At 44.6% G+C, this 22,146-nt stretch overlaps 1 protein-coding gene across 1 annotated transcript in view; it reads right to left on the reverse strand.

Annotated features, from left to right (window-relative positions):
• EPHX1 (epoxide hydrolase 1) overlaps window positions 1–22,146 on the reverse strand; it is a gene marked incomplete in the record, with an annotated part of 687,022 nt that overhangs the window by 343,042 nt on the left and 321,834 nt on the right.

Raw genomic sequence — 22,146 nt, forward strand, 5'->3', positions numbered from 1 at the left:
TGGTGGTGTTAGGTACTAGTTTAGAAATGGTATCAATGAAGTAGTGATTTAAATGGATGGTGGTGTCCGAGGGTGATTGATTGGGAAAAGGGTTGGGAGTTGTGGGCGAGCCAGATTTGAGAAGAGTTTTTATGGTTATCCAGAACTTCTGGGGGTTAGAAGTGTGCAGAGATTGTTCAGAGAAGTGAAAGTTTCTTTTGCCCTGGTTGACTTTTTTTTGTAAGGTTTCTAAGCTTCCTGTACAATTGTAGTAGGGCAGGAGATTTGCTTTTCTGATATTGTTTCCAAACAGCATCTCTTTTATGCATAAGGTGGAAGGTTTCTTTGGATAGCTAGGGGGCATGTTTAGCTTTGACTTTTATTTTCCTGATGGGGGCAAGAGAGTTGAGTATGTTTAGGAATGTCTGGTTGAAGTATCTGACTGCGTCATTTAAAGGTAGAGAGTATAGGCAGGACCAGTTAATTTTGGAGAGGATTTCGTCGAAGGAGGTGATACTGAATTTTCTTAGGTTACAGATGTATTTTACGAGGTGACTATTAGTGACGTTGGGTGAGTAACTAGTAATACGGACAGGCAGGTGGTCACTGATGGAATCAGGTAGTGTAGCTGGCTGGTGGTACCAATTTGGAGAATTTACGAGAATCCAGTCAAGGATAGAATTGGAGTGGTTTTTACCAAGGCAGGTGGGAGATGAGACAAGTTAAGTAAAACCATGTAGATTGAGACTATGAAACGTGTAGCAGAATTAAAAGTTCCAGTCTATATTTACATCCCCATGAATAATAGTTTCAAAGGGGATGTGATGAAAACACCAAGATAAGATGTCTCCAAGGATGGTAATGTTATTCCCTGGTGGGATATAGAGTGAGGCTAAGGCCAGTTTTTGGTAGGTGTTGAGATGGCAGGTTACTATGAGTAGCTCTGCAGGGTGGAAGGGGGAGGGCGTAATGGTGAGTGGTAAGACATTGAGAGAGTCAGCATAGAGAATAGCGACACCACCTCCCCTTTTGGTAGATCTATCCAGTCTGTAGATGTTGAAACCAGGGGGGCAGATATCTGAGTTGTGGATGTAGGGTTTTAGCCAAGTTTCAGAGAGAGTTAAGATGTGGGGGTTATAGTGTTGTATGAGTGCGTGGAGTTCAGACACTTTGTTGGAGATGCTCTGAATGTTAAGGGAGAAAAAATTTAGTCTTTTGGTTCTGTGTGGGAAGGTGAAAACAGATGGGGAGGTAGTAGTAAGAGAGGGAGTGATAGAGGTGAGGGGGAGGAAGTAGTAGTGATAGTAGATGGAGTGGAGAAGTTGGAAGATGAGAGTTGGTTATTAGGACCAGGGTTGGGGTGTATATCACCTGAAAGGAGTAGTGACATCCGGATAGAGATAAAAAAGTTAGGTTGGGGGAGAGGATACAGAAATTTGGATTTTAACTTTGGGATTTGTTTTGGTGAGAGGAGTAATTTTGTTTTGAAAAATAAATAGTGTGGTAGAGTGTCCTGAGTGTGGGCATAGAAGAGTACGATAGGAGCTGGATAGAACTTGGGAGGGATGTAGGTTCCTAATGGAGGGTAAGGGGAGGATTGCAGGGGAGTGTGATAAGATGCGAGGTATGTCAGTGTAAATAGAGGAGAGAGAAAAAGAAGCGACATCATCTTCAGTGTGCATAAGTGTGTATAATATGTTCAGTGCGAATAAGTGTGTATAATATATTCAGTGTGTATAAGTTCAATATAATACATGAATGACCATAAATAAGTCAAATATAAACATCTCATGCCACTTATATCAGTTTGAATATCATGAAACAGCAGGCCTGAAAATTCACAAATAGCCACAACTACATAGGATGTCTGCATAAAGGAATGTATTTGAACACACCCCTCTTATATGGTTTGATATGCACTAATTCCAAAAAATACTGTCCATTAGGTAACTAGAACACATTTGTATACCTGTAACATCAACTATCTTGAAATATGTTCTCATGTGAAAAAGCCCTCACATATTACCCAACGGGACCATAAATTACCATATAATCATTTAGAAAAATCAGTGAGTCTGCACTATTGTAGTAGACCATTACTGCTTACAAAAACATCATATTAAACAAAAACAGACCTGTATACATTTAAAATGAATTCAAATGTTGAATCCGTGTCCATCATTACAAAACTGTAATTCACTTAATCTTCGTGGATGTGAGGCTCCAAGTGACTAAATATATATCCGCACCAAAAAACATCCAGACGTCAGCCTTCGCTTCTTCGATCATATGACCTCACAGGTCCAAACGCAGTTTGTCCATAAATTCTTATTAGTCACTGTACATATGCCCCCATAAACGTTCCACAAATGAAGATACCATATGGACACCATTTAAACTATATAGCATACTAAAGGCAGAAGCATATAAACACTAACTCCTGAGTGTACTGAATAATACAAACTATCAGGCCCATAGATTTCACAAATAACACAGACTCCAAAACTCACAAAACTTTTCAATTCAAGTAATGAACAACAGCTTTCATTACTACATCAAACCCATAACATAGCCCAAAATGTAAAAACACCATTACCAATACCATTGAACTTGCATATGAACAGTGCTCAAATTTGTTAGTTATATTGCAGCATTTGTTTGCCAGAGTAAGAGCACAGCCCAATAATACATATGACTTGTCGATATTATATGGCCCATACTCACAAATACAATTGATGTCGCTTTAAATATGAATGAATTACATATTAGTCCACAAACAGCAGCATTCGCTTCCTCATATAAAGAAAACATCTGAATCGGAGAATCTGCCAACTTCAACAACTGTCCCAAAGATAAAATGTGTAAAATCTTGTATTTTGTACGATACATTTATTTTAACATCTGCTTAATTGGATCCGATTCTGACACCTGCCCAGACATCTCTCAGTGATATTCAAGATTTTTCAGTTTTCTCTTTTCGTGTTCATATTGCACCACACAATGACTAATGAATCTTTGTCACAGAAAAATACCGCAGTACTTGGATTTTAGAAGTTTAGTATGTTAGTTTTGCAGCATGAAGTGTGTCTGTGTGTGTGTGTGTGTGTGTGTGTGTGTGTGTGTGTGTGTGTGTGTGTGTGTGTGTGTGTGAACAGAGACAGATTATGCAAAATAGTGTGCATGTATATGTATGTGTGTGAACAAAGATATTCTTTGCAGAATGGTGTGTGTTTCCCCTTTCAGTACCAATGCAGTACAGCAAACTGCTCTACAGGGACGAGTCCCCAGCATGATTACAACAGGAATGGATCTACAAGCACACAGAAAATGTAAGTAAATCACTTCTGATTACTATTTACTCATTGGAATGTTAGTTTTAATTACTGAGGAAAATTTATTCTTTCACTTGTTCTCAAGCAGATAACTGATGTGTACAGTCAAGTAAGTGGCTGTAATTGATGGGTTTGTGTGTGCCTGCCTGCGTGCAATTATGAGCGCTCATGTGTGTGTAGTACGTGTATACGTATGCGTGTGCATGTGTGTGTACATGATTTGATATATATATATATATATATATATATCTCACACACACACACACACACACACACACACACACACACACACACACACACACACAGGTTTATTATCAAAATGTGGAATGGCACTTACTTGAAAATGACTTTGTCGAATGAGTTTTTTTTTTTTTTTTAATATGTTAAAATTGTGACCTGAAATATTCAAATATTCTGAATAAAGATTACAGAACACAAGGTTTTCACTGGCTATAATGAACTGTTTTCAAATGCAGATCATCACTGTACTCATTTTTGACATTCTTGCTTTCTGGCATTTCCAAATTCAACATTACCATTCGATTACATCAAAAAACATTACTTTCCACAGTTTGACAGTAAAGCATGTTTATATGTAAAAGTAGTTGGTTTCTACAGCCTCCAGTAGTTATGGTTTAAAGGATGGAGCTGATTGTAATAAACAGAGGCATCATCATGTGAGCCATGTTCTTTAAGTATGATCTTTGGTTTTCTTATTTTGTCGACTGTCGACAGCAAGTTTATTATTCATAGGCAAGTACAAGGCTAGCTGCCCTTGTGAGCCATTTTAAGCCTAATCAATTTCCCTTTTTGTGCTCAAATTAACCTATCCCATTTCATTAGACTGGCCTTACCCATTCCATGGTTGATAATTAGAAGTTATGTACTCACCATAACGTTCCATCTGAGTAGGTGTATTTATTTGTCTGCAACCTGTGGGTTATGGATCCGATATCGGATCCGAACCGGCATGGTTTTCCAGCTATGGATCCAAGCTCTCAGCTCCTCCCCTCACCCATAATGCCCTGCTCTACCCTCATGACCTCAGATCGAGTTTGCCAACAGCAAGAACACCCTGAAAAGGGTAACAGATAATATGCAGGAAACTGAAAGGCCAGGGGGATAGGAGGGCGGGATGGTTGCAGACAAATGAATACACCTACTCAGATGGAACGTTATGGTGAGTACATAACTTCTAAATCTGAAGTAGGAGATTCATTTGTCTGCAACCTGTGGGACAGAGTCCCCAGCTACCTGAATCTTGGGCAGCCATCATGGAAGGATATTCCGGAGCACCGCGGAGCCAAATGATGCTCTACCCCTAGATGCAAGATCCAACTTATAGTGGGAAATAAAAGTATGAGATGAAGCCCACGTGGCTGCTGCACAAATATCATCTAGAGGAATCCTAGCCTTGAAGGCTGCCGAGGTAGATACTGACCGGGTTGAATGGGCATGTACACCCTCTGGTGCGGGCCTTCCTGAAGCTTGATAAGCCAATAAGATGCACTGTGAAATCCAGCGAGACAGAGAAACTTTAGAAATTGGCTTGCCCAAATTAAATTTAGCAAAGGAAATAAACAACTGGTCGGATTGCCTATGACCAGCCGTTCTGTTTAGATAAAATCTAAGTTGCCTGTGGACATCTAATGAGTGAAGCTTGTATTCACCTTTGTTTTCATATTTAGGGAAGAAAACAGGGAGGTTAATGGACTGATTAATGTTTGCTTCAGAAGCAACTTTAGGAAGAAAGGACGGGTTGGTCCTGAGGTAAACACGGTCCGGATTAAATACCAAGTAAGGAGGTTTAGCTGATAATGCTTGAAGCTCTGAAACTCTCTTGGCCGATGTAATGGCTACCAAAAAGGCTGTCTTGTAAGACAAGAATTTGAGATCCACCGTAGCCGCTGGTTCGAAAGGGGGGGCGGTCAAGGCCTGGAGAACCAAAGAGAGGTCCCAAGGAGGAACCGCTTGTTTTACAGGGGGCCTGAGAAGAAAAGTACCTTTAAGGAAAATTTTACACAACTTGGCTGACATAAGAGGATTAGAGTCATGTCCAATGTGATAATGAGAAATTGCCGCCAGTTGTACTTTGACTGTGGAACTGCTGGCACCATCGTTAAAGAGAGTGGTTAGAAAGTCAAGCACTAAGGGGAGAGGAACCGTGAAGGGATTCAGGCCTTGCCGCTCCGCCCACAAAGAAAACAGTTTCCACTTGCTGCGGTAGACTTTCCTAGTGGACGGTTTATGAGCTGCCACCAGTATTGCCTTAACAGGTGACGAAATACCGGGAGTCCTAATCAAGAGTGGAACTGGAGCAGCCAAGCGGTCAGCTTCAGGTTGTCCAGGTTCGGAGGAGGTATGCAGGATGGATGGGATATCAGATCCGGAATGGGATCTAGAATCCAAGGAGGATTCACCGAGTGAGACCTTAGAAAGGGGAACCAGATCTGTCGAGGCCAGAATGGAGCAATGAGAATCATTCTGCAACCCACCCGAGAGGCTTTCTGAAGAACTTGGAGCATCAGAGGCAAGGGTGGATAAGCGTAAAGAAGACCGGGTGGCCAAGCATGCACCAGAGCGTCTCTTGGAGAACCTCCTGGAGGGGGTATCAGAGCGAAAAAACTGTCGCACTTGGTGTTTGAGGGAGAGGCAAAAAGATCGCATGAAGGAGTTCCCCACCGTGCGAATATGCGTTCCGCTACTTGAAAATTGAGAGACCACTCGTAAGGGGTCAGAATGGTGCGACTGAGCTTGTCCGCTAGGATGTTGGACCGACCCGGAATGTGCATTGCTATTAGAAAGCGGTTGGTGGAGATTGCCCATTCCCAAACTCTCATGGGTTCTCGACAAAGGGGGTAAGACCTTGTTCCCCCTTGCTTGTTGATGTACCAGACCACAGACATGTTGTCCGATTGAATCGCAATTGTTCCCAAGGGAAGAAAGTCCTGAAGTGCTAGCAACGCTAAGAGCGCTGCTCTCATCTCTAGAACGTTGATATGCAGTAAGGTCTCTGTATCGTTCCACGTGCCTTGGACGGTCCGGCCCGCAAAATGCCCCCACCCGAGGCGGGAGGCGTCCGTGGTCACCGTGGCGAGGGGGGGGGGAGAAGGACAAAATGGGCGGCCTCCGTGGAGATCTGGAGAGTGAAGCCACCACAGGAGGGACCGCTTGCAAGCCTTGCTGATCGCAATGGGATGATGCATAGGGAGAGCAAGGTATGACCACTGTACTAAGAGAGTCCACTGGAGGATGCGCATATTGAGCCTGGCAAGAGGAAGAAGTGCTATAGCAGACGCCATGGACCCTAGAGCCCTCAGGACCAACTCCGCCGGAACAGAACTTGAGTGGAGAATGGCCCGCACCTGGAGCTGCAGATTTTGAACTCTGTCCGCAGTGAGGAAGGCTCGTAAACTCCTTGTGTCTAGCCTGGCCCCTATAAAATCTAAGAGCTGTGTGGGCGCCAGGTTGGATTTCTTTGTATTTATTGTAATGCCCAGAAAGGGAGCAAGATGGAGAAAGGAGTCTCGCGCCAATAATAGTAGATGCCTTGTTGGAGCGGTAAGAAGCCAGTCGTCCAGGTAGAGAAAGACCTGCACCCCCTGAAGCCTCAGGTGGGCCGCTACCACTGCTAATACTTTGGTGAACACCCTGGGGCTGTGGTGAGACCAAAGGGAAGGACCCGGAACTGGTAGTGACTGGCTCCCAGCCGGAAGCGGAGGAACCTCCTGGAGCGCCTGTCCATCAGGATGTGGTAGTACGCATCTTTGAGGTCTATAGAGCACATCCAGTGATTTTCTCCCAGAAGGGGGAGAATAGACTGCAGAGTGACCATTCGGAATTTTTCCTTGGGGACTGCCAGATTCAAGAGAGAAAGGTCTAGTATTGGTCTTAGTTCCCCCGTCTTCTTTGGCACTAAAAAGAACCTGGAGTAGAACCCTGATCCAATCTGGGGGGACGGGCTGGATGGCTCTTTCTTTAGCAGATGGCCAATTTCTGCCAAAGCGGCCTCCCGTTGACCGGGTGGAACGTCTGGGAGGGACTTCAACTTTGGAAAGTGAAGAAAAGGGATGCGGTATCCTCTGGATATGATTTGGAGAACCCAGCGGTCTGATGTTATGGACTCCCATGCCGCTAGGTGCCCCGAAAAACATCCCCCGACTGCCTCCAGAGTGGAGCAGCCGGGCAACCCCTCAGGGTTGCTGCGCAGGCCGTTCAGAGAAAGGTTCTCTGGAACCGAAGTTTCTGGGAGCCCCTCTGCCTCTAGGGCAGCGTCCTCCCTGTCCTCCTCTGCCACGGAAGGACTGGTTGTCCGGAGCAGGCTGGGACTGCTGCGACTTCCGGAACCACATCTTCTTCTGACCCTTTTGGTTCCTAGAGTAGGGCCTCTGGGGTGCAGAGAAACGGATTCCGACGGCAGACAGCGTCTTCCCGTCCTTCTCGCTCTGGGTCAAGGTTTCGCGAACGGTTTTGCCAAAGAGGGCAGAACCATCGAAGGGGGCGTTCGCAAACGACGCTTTGAAGGGCTCAGAAAAATCGCAGTGACGGAGCCAGGCCTGACGTCTAGTGACTAGGCCTGCCCCTGCGGCTCTAGCGGCGCCTTCCGTAGCGTGGGAGAGTAGCCGCATAGAGGTATTAGAAACTGATCTAAGAGTGGCCATGCGGGTGGAGTGCAGAACCCTGTCCTCCTCCGACATGGACTCTGGGGGAGATGCAGCGTATTCTTTAATGAGATCTCGCTGCATCCTAATGACGTGTGCCAGGTAGTTCAGCGCCCTTACCGAGAAGGTCGCTGAACTAAACATCCGCTTCCCAATCGGTCCATCATCCGAGACTCCTTGCTCGGGATGGACTGAGGGACTCTCCTGAGCAAGTTCCCTCTTGGTGGCCGCCGTCAACATGGCATCTACCGGAGGCCCCTTACTCCAATGGGCACGGTCGGACGGTGGGCTGAGGATCCTATCGGGCCTCTTAGGAATTGGCTCCACGGTGTCCGGTTCCTTCCACGCCCTGGTGGTAATGAGGTCCACCAGGGGGTCGGCAGGAGGGGACACCCAAGAGGTAGACGGGCCCGCTTCAAATGCCTCCAAGAACACAGACTCGTCCGAGGAAGACTTGGGGGCAGACCACCCCCCCTTATATGGAGCATTTCCATGATGTCTCCAAATGAGACATCCTCAGGGGGTGACCGTGGGGAGCCTTCCCCTTCCTCCAAGTCCGTGTCTTCCGTGAGAGACTCGGGGGAGTCAATGTGCCTCCTTTTGCACGTATGCTTGCGAGGAACATCCTCTGGGGGGCTGTCAGAGGACTCCTCGCAAGCAGCAACTTGTTCCATTGGAGCAGCTTGGGGAACAGAAGCGGGCTGTCCCAAGGGCCGGATGGTGGAAGCCTGGCCCAGTGCAGAGGGAGCGCGGGACGGAGCCGAAACAAGTGCCGGGGGTCCGGAGACCCTCAACAGGGCCCTCTCCACTACATCAAACGCCGAAGGGGAGCCGACCTCGACCAAAGGATCCGACAATCGGCTCCCCCTCGGATCCGAAGAGTGGATCGGAGCCGGCGCCGAAGCGCTCGGATCCAAAGGGACAGTGCGCTCCGACACAGACGGTGCCGAAGGAGCACTGATCCCCCCGGATCCGAGGCTCGGATCCAGGCTCCGAGAGGTCGGATCCGATGCACTCGAGGGCAGGGTCGGATCCGAAGTACAAAGTACTATCGGCGCCGACCCACCCCCGGCTCCGAAGCTGCTCGGCTCCAGCTGCTCCGAACCCGGATAGCAGATCGGAGAAGGAGCAATCGGTTTGAAAAAGGGTGTTGAGCTCCCCCCCAGAGGGGGGGGGGGGGAGGCAAGAGCACTCCCATCTGCATCTGGGCCTGGATGAACCTTCTCATCATCCGGTCCAGATCAGCATCCGAAAGGCTATACGTGGATCTCGACGAGGCTACCGAGGTAGGTCTGGAGTGCCTCCTCGATAGCCTCGACGGAGATCAGGTCTCCTCCTCCTCAGGTCCCGGTGAAAAACACACTGGAGACCGGAGCCGAGAAGGAGGAGACCGAGCCGACGATGGAGCCGACAACGGAGCCGGGGGAGAAGCCCGCTTGGCTGGCGGGGCCGAAACAGAGGTCTCGGCCCGCCGCTTATGGTGCTTCTCCCTCCGGTCCCTTTTCTTAGCATCCCTCTCCTCCGAACCAGAAACGGGAGGTTGAGTCCCAGGAGGAGGAGGGGGTGCCGCAGAGGGGATAACCGTAGGCACGGTTACTCCCGAAGGAGCGGAGGCCGGAGCCGAGTCCGGCGGTAAAAGGCCCGCCAGAACAAGCTTGGACCTCCGCTCCTTCAATGCCCTGGGGTTGAACCCTGCACAAATGGAACAACCAGATGTGAGGTGTTCAACCCCCAGGCATCTAACACACCGAGTGTGGCCATCAGCTGGGGAAAGCTTATGGCCACACTCGGAGCATTTAGAGAAGATAGATTTGGGTTGGTCTGCCATCCCAATCTAACACAGAAGTTACTAAAACTAAAAGTAACTAAACAACAAAAATACACTCACAGGCCCAACACACACACACTACGCCAACAGCGAGGGGAGGGATATAACTTTTAGATTAACTCTAAAAAGTAAATATATCAAAGGAGGAACCTACACTTTCACACAAAAAATCAATAACAACTTTAAAATTCTGAAATTTAACACTTAAACTAGCACTTAGCTTGAGAGCTTGAGAAACAAATCCAGTCACCATGCGCGGCAAACGAGATCTGAGGTCATGAGGGTAGAGCAGGGCATTATGGGTGAGGGGAGGAGCTGAGAGCTTGGATCCATAGCTGGAAAACCATGCCGGTTCGGATCCGATATCGGATCCATAACCCACAGGTTGCAGACAAATGAATCTCCTACTTCAGATCTGTATATTACACCTAACAAAAATAACTGTAATCAGGGACCCATGAATGACAGAAAGCATTTAGGAGCTGCCTCTACTCCTCAATAGTACACAGGGCAGTCCTGGGGTACATTTTTTGTTTCCCATCCATAGCTATAAGTTGCACTTGAATATGAGCAGGGATGAACTTTGTTTTATGTGGATGGAGAGTCTGGTGTAGAGTAGTGGTATCCTCTGTGAGATGTACCTGTCCCTCCAAACCATTCTGCTGATGTTGTAGAAGAGGTTTCGGTCCTTAGACCAAGTATTTGTGATGCCATGTGGCTTGCTGATAGGCAGTAAATCCATCACTACCAGGTTGGAGGATGTCTTGCATGCCAGGCACAGGTCAGTTCTTAGAAGTCTGTAGGACACTGAGTACACTGACATGGGTTTGAGTCAGTCCACGTAGGACATGTTGTTTAGACATTATCCTTTTAGTAAGTTATCTCTGTGGAGGTACACAGACTTATTTATTATTTTTAACTATTCTTTTCATTATTTAATTATTTTTATCATTATTTTACTGTGAATAAACTACAGCATGAAGTCTACACGTTTAGTGTTAATATTTTAATTGTGAATACCTTTTTAATTAACCTCGCTTTTTTGTAACCACACAGGAATTAAATGCACTTTCTTGGGCTAAAACACTCTGTCTGCTAGTTACTGCAGATAAGAAAGTCTATGAGCTAATTCTGCAGTGCAGCGTTTGATTCAAACAGCCTTCATTTTTCTATTGTGTGACTACGTTCAAGTCAGTTTACTAGACAGTGCTCCTAAGCTGCCTCTGAAAAGGGACACTTGCATCTAATGTGGTTAGCTAATGCACTGCACATTGGTCTTTTGAATTTTTGTACTTCTCACATAGACACTAATTAGTGTTTCACTACATGGAGTCCCAACATATGGTTTTGTAGCTTAATGGCTTGCTAGATGCATTTTCAGTAAATGTGAGCTTCAAGAGAAGAGTTTAGTATTGCGCATGCTAAGTCTGTTTTCAGTGCAAGACTGTTTTGTTTAGCAAATGTTGGTCAGTGTCTTCTGGTGTAAAATTTGAAATAGTTTTAATTTAAATCCAAATATCTGATCACTGTAGAAGTTAAAAATGCTCATTGACAGGTTTACACAGTGTTTTACGGTAATTAATGAAAGACAGCCAAGTAACGGGATATTGTTTTGGCTGGGGCGAGGTGGACCAGTCCATTATCTTGCCTTCAGCCTCATTTGACTATTACCTGTGTCTGTTCCAGTCTTATGAACACTAGCAAAAGAGAATGTAAGTTGTCTTGTTTCTGTTGGCCTGATCCTATCATTGCTGCTGGTACTGTTCAGCTAGACTATTAGTCTAGTGTTTAAAACCCTTCACAATCTCAGAGGTCTGCAACAGATGCAAATGTTAACCATGTTAGTCCAGTGGCAGGCACTCACACACAAAACTAGCTGAGCTCATGCTATTTTACACACATCTCAGGGAAGACGTTAACCAGAAAAACTTTCCCTGTGCTTTTAAGGCCAGATATCAAGGTGTGTGTGTGTGTGTGTGTGTGTGTGTGTGTAGGTGTCCTCCCTGTCACTGTTTCTGAGGTTATCCATTTTCAGTTAAAATTATAGTCTTCCTCCAACTGTGGAGCATACCAAATGTGGCACCTTCTTACTCTTCCCCTTTACTTTAAAAGCAAGCCACTACTCTCTTTCAAAGAGCGGGGATCTCTCATTGGGACATAACATCTCTTAAATGTTGGTAAAGACTTATTCAATGACAAAAATCACCAACAGCGCTGGTAAATTGCCCTCACATCCAAGAACCCTGTCTACACCACATAATGCATGTATGTTCTTCATTAACTGTAACTACCTTGGCTGTATTTATAAACTTTGCATACTGTTTTATAAACCTACATACTGTTTCTGCACATATGTTAAGTGTAATGTCAACTTAATCTCTGTAAATAATTTCTGTGCTTTCAATGTTTCCATCTTAAAAATGTTAAATTTTTTTGTTTATATACTTTTTCATTTTACTTTGACAGTTTCATGGTAAATTTGTGGAACGTTTCTCCCTGTGTCTCCTCTGAAAAAGGGCTATCAGCTCAGCCAGACAAACCCGGTCAACAAATATAAAATAAATAAACCACATCAAAGATGAGAGGAGATAACGGTCTCTGGTGTCAAAATAGCAGACCGTCTCCACTTCCTTGTCATTTCAGAAAAATGAAAAATAAACACTCTACAACTTAGAATTGAAAACCACAGTAATAATAGACCAGAACTTCAGATATTAATTCCTATTATATAAAAGTACTAAAGAAAAACGTGAGCAGTCACTGGAATAACTCAGTTTCAATTTATAAGTGGACTTTATCAGATTAAGATGAGTTATTTTGATTCTGGTGACTAGATATGCTCAACTTTTTGTTCAGTACTAGACTTTCAAGATAGATGCACACTAATTAACAGCCAAATTTCATCTCTCAATGTGAAGAGAGAAATTGAGAAATAAGAGCCAGTGATACTGTCAGCTTGGGTAAAATTCAATTACTGGCTAGTAAGTACACCGCCTGGATGCCAGCAAAGAAGAAATTTGGATAATCTGAAAGAAATCAACCAGAAAATCTGAAGAGAAAATACTGGCTGGGATGAATCCTACAGCTGTTCAGCAAAATGCAGTTTAAGCTTCAGCTTTGGTACAAGAGACGGCTTCCAGTATTTAGAGGGAAAATAAATCAAATGTACTCAGAGTACATTAAAATAAATGAAACACTGAAGAAGAATACCAACACAAATTACAAAAGGCTGGACAAAATAGAAGACACTTTAACTAGCCATTCAGATGCACTGATAAAACTGCAAAAACTGAGGGTGAAATGAAGAAAATGCTGGCTAAGTATAAGACTTCTCAAAAACAGCTGTTTCAAAAAAATGGCAGAGTTAGAAGACGGAGCTAGCATAGAAAACACAGACTTTCTGGTGCACAGCAGAAACTGGAAGGAACAGACTGTATTAATTTTATGAAAGCACAAATAATCAACTGGACTAATATTCCACAACAGGATTTGAAAGGGCATATCCACTGTATGCTCCAAACCTGGTCATGAGAAGCAGCCAAGACCTGTGTAAGTAAAGATGCAATCATACCAGCAGAAAGATTCGACCCTGACAAAACTGTGGTATAGAAAATGATTAAACATTGGAGACAGTAGCAGCAGCAGAGTAATTGTGGAAAATGATTATTCACTGTACACCAGACAGAAGAAAAGCAAACCTACCCTACCAATCAGGGGCTGTTGACGGGAAGGTGCGCGATTCAAGCAGTTGTATCCAGATGTCTTAAGAATATCTTTCTGGAGGATCAAAGACATTTTTGATGCAGAACAGGATAATTAGGAAATAAGAAAGTTTATTCAACAAAAAGTGAGCCAGCAAATACAAGGCGAATCTACTTCTCATTCCTCTGACAATAAAGTTCACAGTAAAACTCTGCCAGTTAAACTTTTTCCAGTGTTACAAAGGAAAATGTTTGAGAGGCAGAAAAAAGCACAGGAGTTGACCAGAAGAATCAGTAGTACATTGGACTTGAACCAGGGTCTGGTACTGAGAGATGGAGATCAACAGGAAGACAACTAGCAACAGTGAAAATAGTGAATAAATGGGAGACTAACGCATCAACAGGAAGACAACTAGCAACAGTGAAAATAGTGAATAAATGGGAGACTAATGCATCAATTTTGTAAAATATGGCTTTGCAAGAAAAAGTGGCTGAGAAAGACTGGACTTTTACTGACTTCGTTAAACTTATGGGTAGACTGTAAAGTATATACCTCACTTTATGTCACTTTTTTTGTGTGTCCTTCTAAACATCAGTAAGTGTAAGCAAAGCATTTTTGTTCTTCATATTTATATACAACTATATAAAATATATGCATAAACTGCATGCTATATATACTAAAGCAGTTTTGTGTGGTGTGTAATCAGAGGTACTTTAAATTTGGGGAAGTCTTATCAGTAACTGTTGTATGCGTTAAGATATAGTTGTAAGAAACACTGGCTTTACAGTATACCAATAGAAAAAAGGTTGGACAAAAGCAAGTTTAATGTTAATATGTTGTGATCTAGGGCTGTGCACTGATTATATGTAGAATTGAGATATTTTCTCTTATTTTTAGAAGGGTGAATGTCTAGATTAATACCCTTGGCTTAAGCTATAAGCATGTTTTTCTTAGCTTTGTTGCTTTTGTAAGCAAGTAGGTTTGAACAATTAGAAATGCCGAGAGCAAAAAAAAAAATTCTACATTTCTTATATCTGAAATTATATTCGTTTTTTCAATTAGCAATGTTCAGTGGGAGTCCAGAAGTCTGCATTCTGTTCTAACTAATATTTACAAAGACTCATTGCTGACCACTTTTACACAAAGGCCAGCTGTCTGCAGCTGCAACCAATTAATCTCCAGAGTTCTGAGCATTCTTTGCTAAGGGAAATGCAAAATTTAAAGGCACAGTGACAAGCAGTTCAGTGACAAAGTTTGAAATTATGGGAAGTGAATAAGAGATCGCAGTCTCTAGCAGCTTTAATACTTTAATACATTTAATAGAACAGTGTACAATTTAGTTTTATTTAAAGATAGCCTGTGCACTTTTTCTTAGTGATAAATGTTAAGGTTCTCTGAAAGCAAATAAGCTGTTTTACATCTGGGAGGGGAATAGTGATAAGAACAGGTAACAATCAGTGTAAGTGGCCTTTAGCATGGATAACCTTAATTTTAGGTTAGGTAATGCCTGTGGATTTGCAGCAATTGTTCCTCTCTGGAGGGTTAAACTTCATTTTCGAAGATGTGCACAGCTGTGTGCGTTTGTTCAAAGTTAATAGGGGGTGGGAGTGTTTTGAAATTTTATTTATTTATTTTTGTATGAGGGTTTTCATTAAGACAAAGTCTTGCAAAATGCGACAGGTTCAAATAGAGATGAGAAGAAATGACTGTATGAAAGATCAGGTTGCCAAACAGTGTGTGTATGCAACACAAAAGAAGAAAATACACATTCAAAAAAATTGACATGTATAACAGGCAAGAACAACAGGATTTTTATCATAATGGCTACACTTTCCATATTATCTTGGCAAATAAATGGCTTAACATGTATAGACAAAAAAGAGAGAGAGTATTAAATTAGTTCAAGAAATGCATAACGCAAATAGCAATGCTGTGGGAGACACGTTTGCAAAGAAATGAGCATACAAATTTGACAAGGAAAGGATTTCAGGATACATATTCAGGCACAAAGAAAAAGTGGAGTAATTATACTGATTGCTCCAACGGTAACAGAAGAGGGAAAAATGAGACCATAATGGTAGATTTGTTACCAGTTAGAGATTGCCTTCTCTATCAAGTATTGATATAGTAGACTATTAGTACAGAGAAAGAAATCAGGGGGTCCTAAACCAAAGACCAGGACTGGTAGAGTTTTTAGTGGAATTTACAATAGAAGCAGACATTAAAAAAAGAATAATTGGTACAGCATATAAAATATTGCACGATAACTGTAAGAATTAGTTAGAAGAGGTTAGAAAGGATTGAGAAAAGAGACTGGATAAGTAATTCATAAAGAAACAATGGGATGATATAAGTATGTCTCACAAATATGCAACAAAATCTATAAGATTTAGAATTTTTGCTTGGAAATGTTTACATAGATCTTTTTATACTCTAAGTAGACTCCACAGAATTTGTCCTCAGGTAGACAGCAATTGTTATAGGGGTCACAGGGAAGAAAGAGGTAATTGTGAACATATTTTCTGGGAGTGTAGAGAGTTGGTGAACTTTAAATATTCCCTGCGGGATGCATTACTGGAGATGCTGGGTAGGCAGGTTGGTGCGACGAGGGCAATAATTTTTCTGAGCTATGACACAATCATAACTGCCTAGACATGGTAAGGCCTTGCTGTGTCTAATTATGGTAGACACCAAAAAAGCAATTACTAGAAAATGGAAATCAAAATCTAAACCAAGTATACTAGAAGCAGTGAATATAGTAACAGAGAAAACAACTGGAACAGAGTTCTTTAGAAAAGGGTAGGAGCAAACTACATTGGAAAAAATGGGAACTGTGGGAATGACACACGAGGTTTAAAAGAAGTCAGGACTTAAATGAACTATGTTATGTTTGACTGAAAATGACTGAGTAGATTAAAAGTGATGCATAATGTTTGCCACTGGGTGCGTGTCAATATGGATGTGTGATATAAAATGCTTGCAACTAGGATTGTGTCGGCATGGTTTGTTTTCATTTATATAAATGTATGACTGTATGTAATAAGTGATGGTTTAATAAACATGTTTCTAGTTTAAAAAAAGGCAGGAATTGAATAATTGATGTAATGTTGCTAAGGTTATATGATATATATCAATATATGTGAAGTATAATGTTTGTAAATGTGAACTTGTTAGTATAGTTTGACTGCTTTTACATAAATGTAAATTTGCCAGTGTCACAAGTGATAATTTAATAAAGGTGTTTAAAAAAATGATAGTTTTGTGGTAGTAATGGGCTACTGGCAAGGAAGGAGGAGTATGTTGGCATGTACTTATATTCCACCTAAAACTGCTATAATGGAGCTTAAGAATACACTGGCAGAAATAATCAGCTTTCAGCATGGAAAAAGAAGTTATGTACTTTCCATAACGTTCCATCAGAGTAGTTAGACTTCATTTGTCAGCAACCTGTGGGCTCCGGATACGATACGGATCTGAACTCCAAGCTCCTCCCCCTTACCCATACTACCCTGCAACCTCCTTCCAATCCTCAGATTGAGTTTGCCACCTAACAATGCGACACCCAACAACCTAAGTCAAAAGGACCTGACCCGAACTCTTACATCAGGCTCGCCACATTCAGGACATCGAGCCCAAACAGACAAATAACCATCAAGTTCAGGGGGAAGGAGGGAGGGAAGGTTGCTGACAAATGAAGTCTAACTACCCAAATGGAACGTTATGGTGAGTACATAACTTCTTTATCTGAAGTAGTTAACTTCATTTGATCATCAATCTGTGGGACAGAGTCCCTAGCTACCCGAATCTTGGGAGGCCCTTAAGGAAGGATATTCTGGAGCACTGCAGAGCCAAAGGAAACCCTTCTTCTATACGCCAAATCTAGTTTACAATGAGTAATGAAGGTTTGAGAGGAAGCCCAGGTAGCAGCCGAACAGATATTGTCCAGGGAAACTCTAGACCAGAATGCAGCTTAAGTAGCCATAGAATGGGTAGAGTGAGCATGAACCCCCTCTGGGGCTGGTAATCCAAGTTCTCTATATGCCTGCAAAATACAAAGCGAAATCCACTTAGCGATAGTAACTTTTGAAACTGATTTTCCCAAAAAGGGTCTAGCAAAGGTAACAAAAAGCTGACCAGATTTGCGGAAAGGTTTGGACCTATACAAATAAAAATGTAACTGCCTGTGCACATCAAGCAAATGAAGTTTATATTCTCCTTTATTTTGAAAATTAGGGAAAAACACAGGCAAATTAATCGACTGATTAAAATTTGACTCCGAAGCAATTTTAGGCAGAAAGGACGGGTTAGCCCCGAGAGATACTCTATCCTTGTGGAACATTAGGTAAGGCAGTTTCATACACAGGGCTTGAAGTTCCGACACACTCCTGGCTGAAGTAATAGCCACCAGGAAGACCGTTTTCCATGATAAGAATTTTAAGTCAACTGATGCTGCGGGCTTGAATGGGGGTGCAACCATGGCCTGAAGGACCAAAGTCAGATCCCACGGCGGGGAAGGATTCTTAATAGGAGGCCTCAGAAGAAAAGTACCTTTCAAAATATTCTTGCAAATTCTGGCAGCAGATAGGGAGCCTGAATTTTCCCCCACATGGAAATGGAAAATAGCCGCCAGCTGTACTTTCACTATGTAAGAGCTAGCCCCTTGCTGGAAAATATGAGACAAAAAGTCTAACACCGCTGGAACCAGAGCAGTAAAGGGATCCAGATTTCTCTCTGAAGCACAAATGAAAAAACGTTTCCACTTTCTACTGTAGACTTTCTTGGTACAGGACTTATGTGCCGCTATCAGGATGGATTTAACTGGAGAAGAGATACCACGAGTCCTAGCAACTAAAGGAACTGGAGTAACCAAGCTTTGCGCTTGAGGCTGTCCAGATTCGGGGGAGCAATTCCTAAGGGATGATGAATAAGATCCGGAATGGGATCCAAGATCCAGGGCGGAGCTAGGAGATGAGACCGCAGACAAGGGAACCAAACTTGACAAGGCCAGAATAGTACTATGAGGATAATTCTGCTCCCCAACCGACAAACTTTCTGTAAAAATGTTGTCATGAGTGGAAGCAGGGGATATGCATAAAGAAGACCAGGTGGCTAAGCATGGATAAGAGCGTCTCTGGGGGCTTCCCCCGTTGGGGGACTTAAGAGTGAAAAACTTGCTGCACTTCGCATTGGACGGCGATGCAAAGAGATCGCACCAAGGTTGACCCCACTTGAGGAAGATCTGGTCCACTAGATAAGGGTTCAGAGACCACTCATAAGATGAAAGGATAGTCCTGCTCTATTTGTCTGCCAAGATGTTGGACCGACCTGGAATGTGTGTTGCTATCAGAAAGCAGTTGGTGGAGATCGCCCATTCCCATACTCTCATAGACTCTAGACAAAGCGGATAAGACCTGGTTCCCCCTGTTTGTTGATGTACCAGACCACTGACATGTTGTGTGACTGGATAACAATAGTGCCCACAGGGAGAGGCGCATGAAGGGCCTGCAATGCTAAAAGGACCGCTCTCATCTCTAGAACATTTATATGCAGAACGGTCTCGCTCTGAGTCCACATGCCTTGGACAGTCCTGCCCGAGCAGTGCCCCCCCACCCTAAGCGGGAGGCGTCCGTGGTCACTATGACTTTGGGCGGAGGCACAACAAAAGAGTGTCCTTCTCACAATTCCTGGGATTGAAGCCACCACGTGAGAGACTTCTTGCACACTCTGCTCATAGGAATCGGAAATTCTAGAGACTGATGTAGCAGAGACCACTGAACTTGTAATGTCCACTGTAAAACTCTAATATGCAGACGTGCACAAGGAATGAGGTTTATAGCTGCTGCCATGGACCCTAGGGCTCAGGACTAACTCTGCTGGTGGTGCAGGGGACAGAAAGAGTGCCAATACATGCAGGGCCAGGCTGTGAAGTCTGTCTGGAGTCAAAAATATCCTGGCCTGAAGAGAGTCTATTCTTGCTCCTATGAAATCTAGAATTTGAACAGGTTGGAGGGAAGATTTCTTGAAATTTATTGTGATCCCCAGCCGGGTAGATAACTGAAGGAAGAAATCCCTGGCTAGTACAAGTTGATGCCTGGTGCAGGCAGTGAGAAGCCAGTCATCCAGGTACAGAAAGCCCTGAATGCCCTGAAGCCTCAGGTGGGCCGCCACAACTGCCATGACCTTGGTAAACACCCTGGGGGTTGTGGTGAGACCGAAGGGTAGGACCCTGAACTGGTAATGACTGGCTCCTAGCTGAAAGTGGAGGAACCTTCTGGAGCGCCTGTCCATCCGAATATGGTAGCACACATCCTTGAGGTCTATCGAACACATCCAGTCTTCCTCCTGCAAGAAGAACAGGATGGATTGTAGAGTGACCATCCGGAACTTTTCCTTGGCAATGGACAGGTTCATTGCAGATAAGTCAAGAATCGGCCACAAGTCCCCCATCTTTTTTGGCAACAAAAAGAACCTGGAATAGATGCCTAATCCGGACTCATCTGGGGGCACTGGCTGGAGTGCTCTTTTTTCTAGCAGCTTTCTTATCTCCAAAGCTGCCGCCTCCCTTTGAGCGGTTGGAACGTCCGGGAAGTGTCTTGTACAAAGCGGGTTGTTTATGAAGGGAACAGAATAACCTCTGGATATTATTAGAAGCACCCAGCGATATGACGTGATGGACTCCCATTGGGCTAGGTGCGTCGAGAAATGCCCCCGACTGCCGCCAGAGAGAAGCAGTCAGGCAACCCCTCAGGGCTGCTGCATGGGTCAGTCGGAAAAAGGTTTCCGTGACCCGAAGTTCTTTGGTCCCCCTCTGCCTCTGGGCCAGCATTCACCTTGTCCCCCTCTGCCTCTGGGGGGAGGAGGAGTCCTGAGTGTTCCAGGACGGCTGAGATTTCTGGAACCACAGCTTCTTTTGCTGCGCTGGTTCCTGGAGAAGAACCTTTGAGGATTAGAGAAGCAGATCCCAATGGCTGACAGCGTTTTCCCATCCTTCTCACTCTGGACAAGTGTATCTGACAGTCTTCCTGAATAGGGTCAAACCATCAAAAGGGGCATTAGCAAAGGACGCCTTGAAAGGTTCTGAAAAATCACAAAGCCGGAGCCAGGCATGATGCCTCGTGGCAATGCCAGACCCGGCTGCCCTAGCGGCTCCCTCAGTGGCATGAGAGAGTAAACGCATGGATGTATTTGACACAGATTTGAGAGTGGCCATACGAGCCGAGAAAATTCGTTTATGCTCAGCCAAAATGGACTCCAGGGGAGACTCGGCATACTCTTTCACAAGGTCACGCTGCAGTCTGATTACGTGGGCCATGTAATTCAGTGCCCTTATAGCAAAGGTAGCTGAAGCAAAAGTCCACTTTCCAAGACGATCCATCGCCTTGGACTCCTTGTCCGGGGATGGACCAAGGAACTTTCCTGGGCGAGTTCCTTTTTGGTGGCCACCATTACCATGGCATCAGCTGGGGAACCCTTACTCCAAGTGGCTTTGTCTGCAGGAGGATGCAATACCTTGTCGGGCTGTCTAGGTATTGGCCTTACACGTTCCTTCCAGGCTCTGGTAGTGATCAGATCCACCAGAGGGTCAGCCAGGGAGGACACCCAAGAGGTGGATGAGCCTGTATCGAACGTTTCTAGAAATACTGACTCGTCCGAGGAAGGTTTTTGGGCAGACCAAGCCCCTCTCTGGTGAAGAATTTCCATTATGTCTCCAAAGGAGACATCTTCTGGAGGTGCTCTGGGGGAACCTTCCCCTTCCTATAAGTCAGTATCTTCCATGAGGGACTCAGGGGAGTCCATATACCTCCTCTAGCACTGGCATTTGCGAGAGACCTCCTTGGGGGGGACTCTCCAGGGAGGGCTTGCAAACTGTCTCATATTCCTCAGGGGGAAATGTCTGGGGTGTACCGGATACAAGCTGTCCCTGGGAGGACTGGATGATGGAAGACAAACTCGGTTGCGAGGGAGCAGGGGCAGACTCCGAGGAAAGAGTGAGGGGTCTCAATCCCCCAGAGAGAACCCTCTCCACAATGCCGAAAGCCAAAAGGGAACTGGCTTCTCTAAAGCTGGTGGTGTGCATAGCCGCACCCCCTCGGATCAGATGAGGGGATCGGAGCAGAGGCTGGCACAGCCAGGCCCAGGGAGACTGTATGCCCTGACCACAACGGGGCCGATGACACACTCGTTACCCCGAATCCGATGCCCAGATCTTGGCTCCGAGAGCTCGGATTAGACAAGGGATCCGACAGGCTCGAGGGCAAAGCCAGCAACTCCCTGACTCCAGGACTCCTCGGATCCATAGACTCCGAAACCCGAGGGTGGATTGGAGAAGGAGCTATCTGGGCGAATGTCAGGGCCGAACTCCTCGCTCTTGCTGGGGTGGGAGCCAGCACCACTCCCATCCTGCAATTGAGTTTGTAGAAACCTCATCATCCAGTCCATATCAGCTTCAGAGAGGCTCCTATTAGACCTTGAGGACAGCACCGACACCAGCTAGGAGGGCCGATGCGAGGACGACCTCGAAGCTGGCAGCCTCCTCCTCTGGCTCCGGGGAAAAACATGGAGAACTGAGCTGAGGGGAAGACGGCCTTGCAATTTTTTTGTAGAGACACTAACACCTTGGCGAGCGGGGCCGACAGATCCGAGT

This window comes from Protopterus annectens, chromosome 1.part2, assembly GCF_019279795.1.
Source record: "Protopterus annectens isolate FY-2018-M chromosome 1.part2, PAN1.0, whole genome shotgun sequence".
NCBI classification, from domain to species: domain Eukaryota; kingdom Metazoa; phylum Chordata; order Ceratodontiformes; family Protopteridae; genus Protopterus; species Protopterus annectens.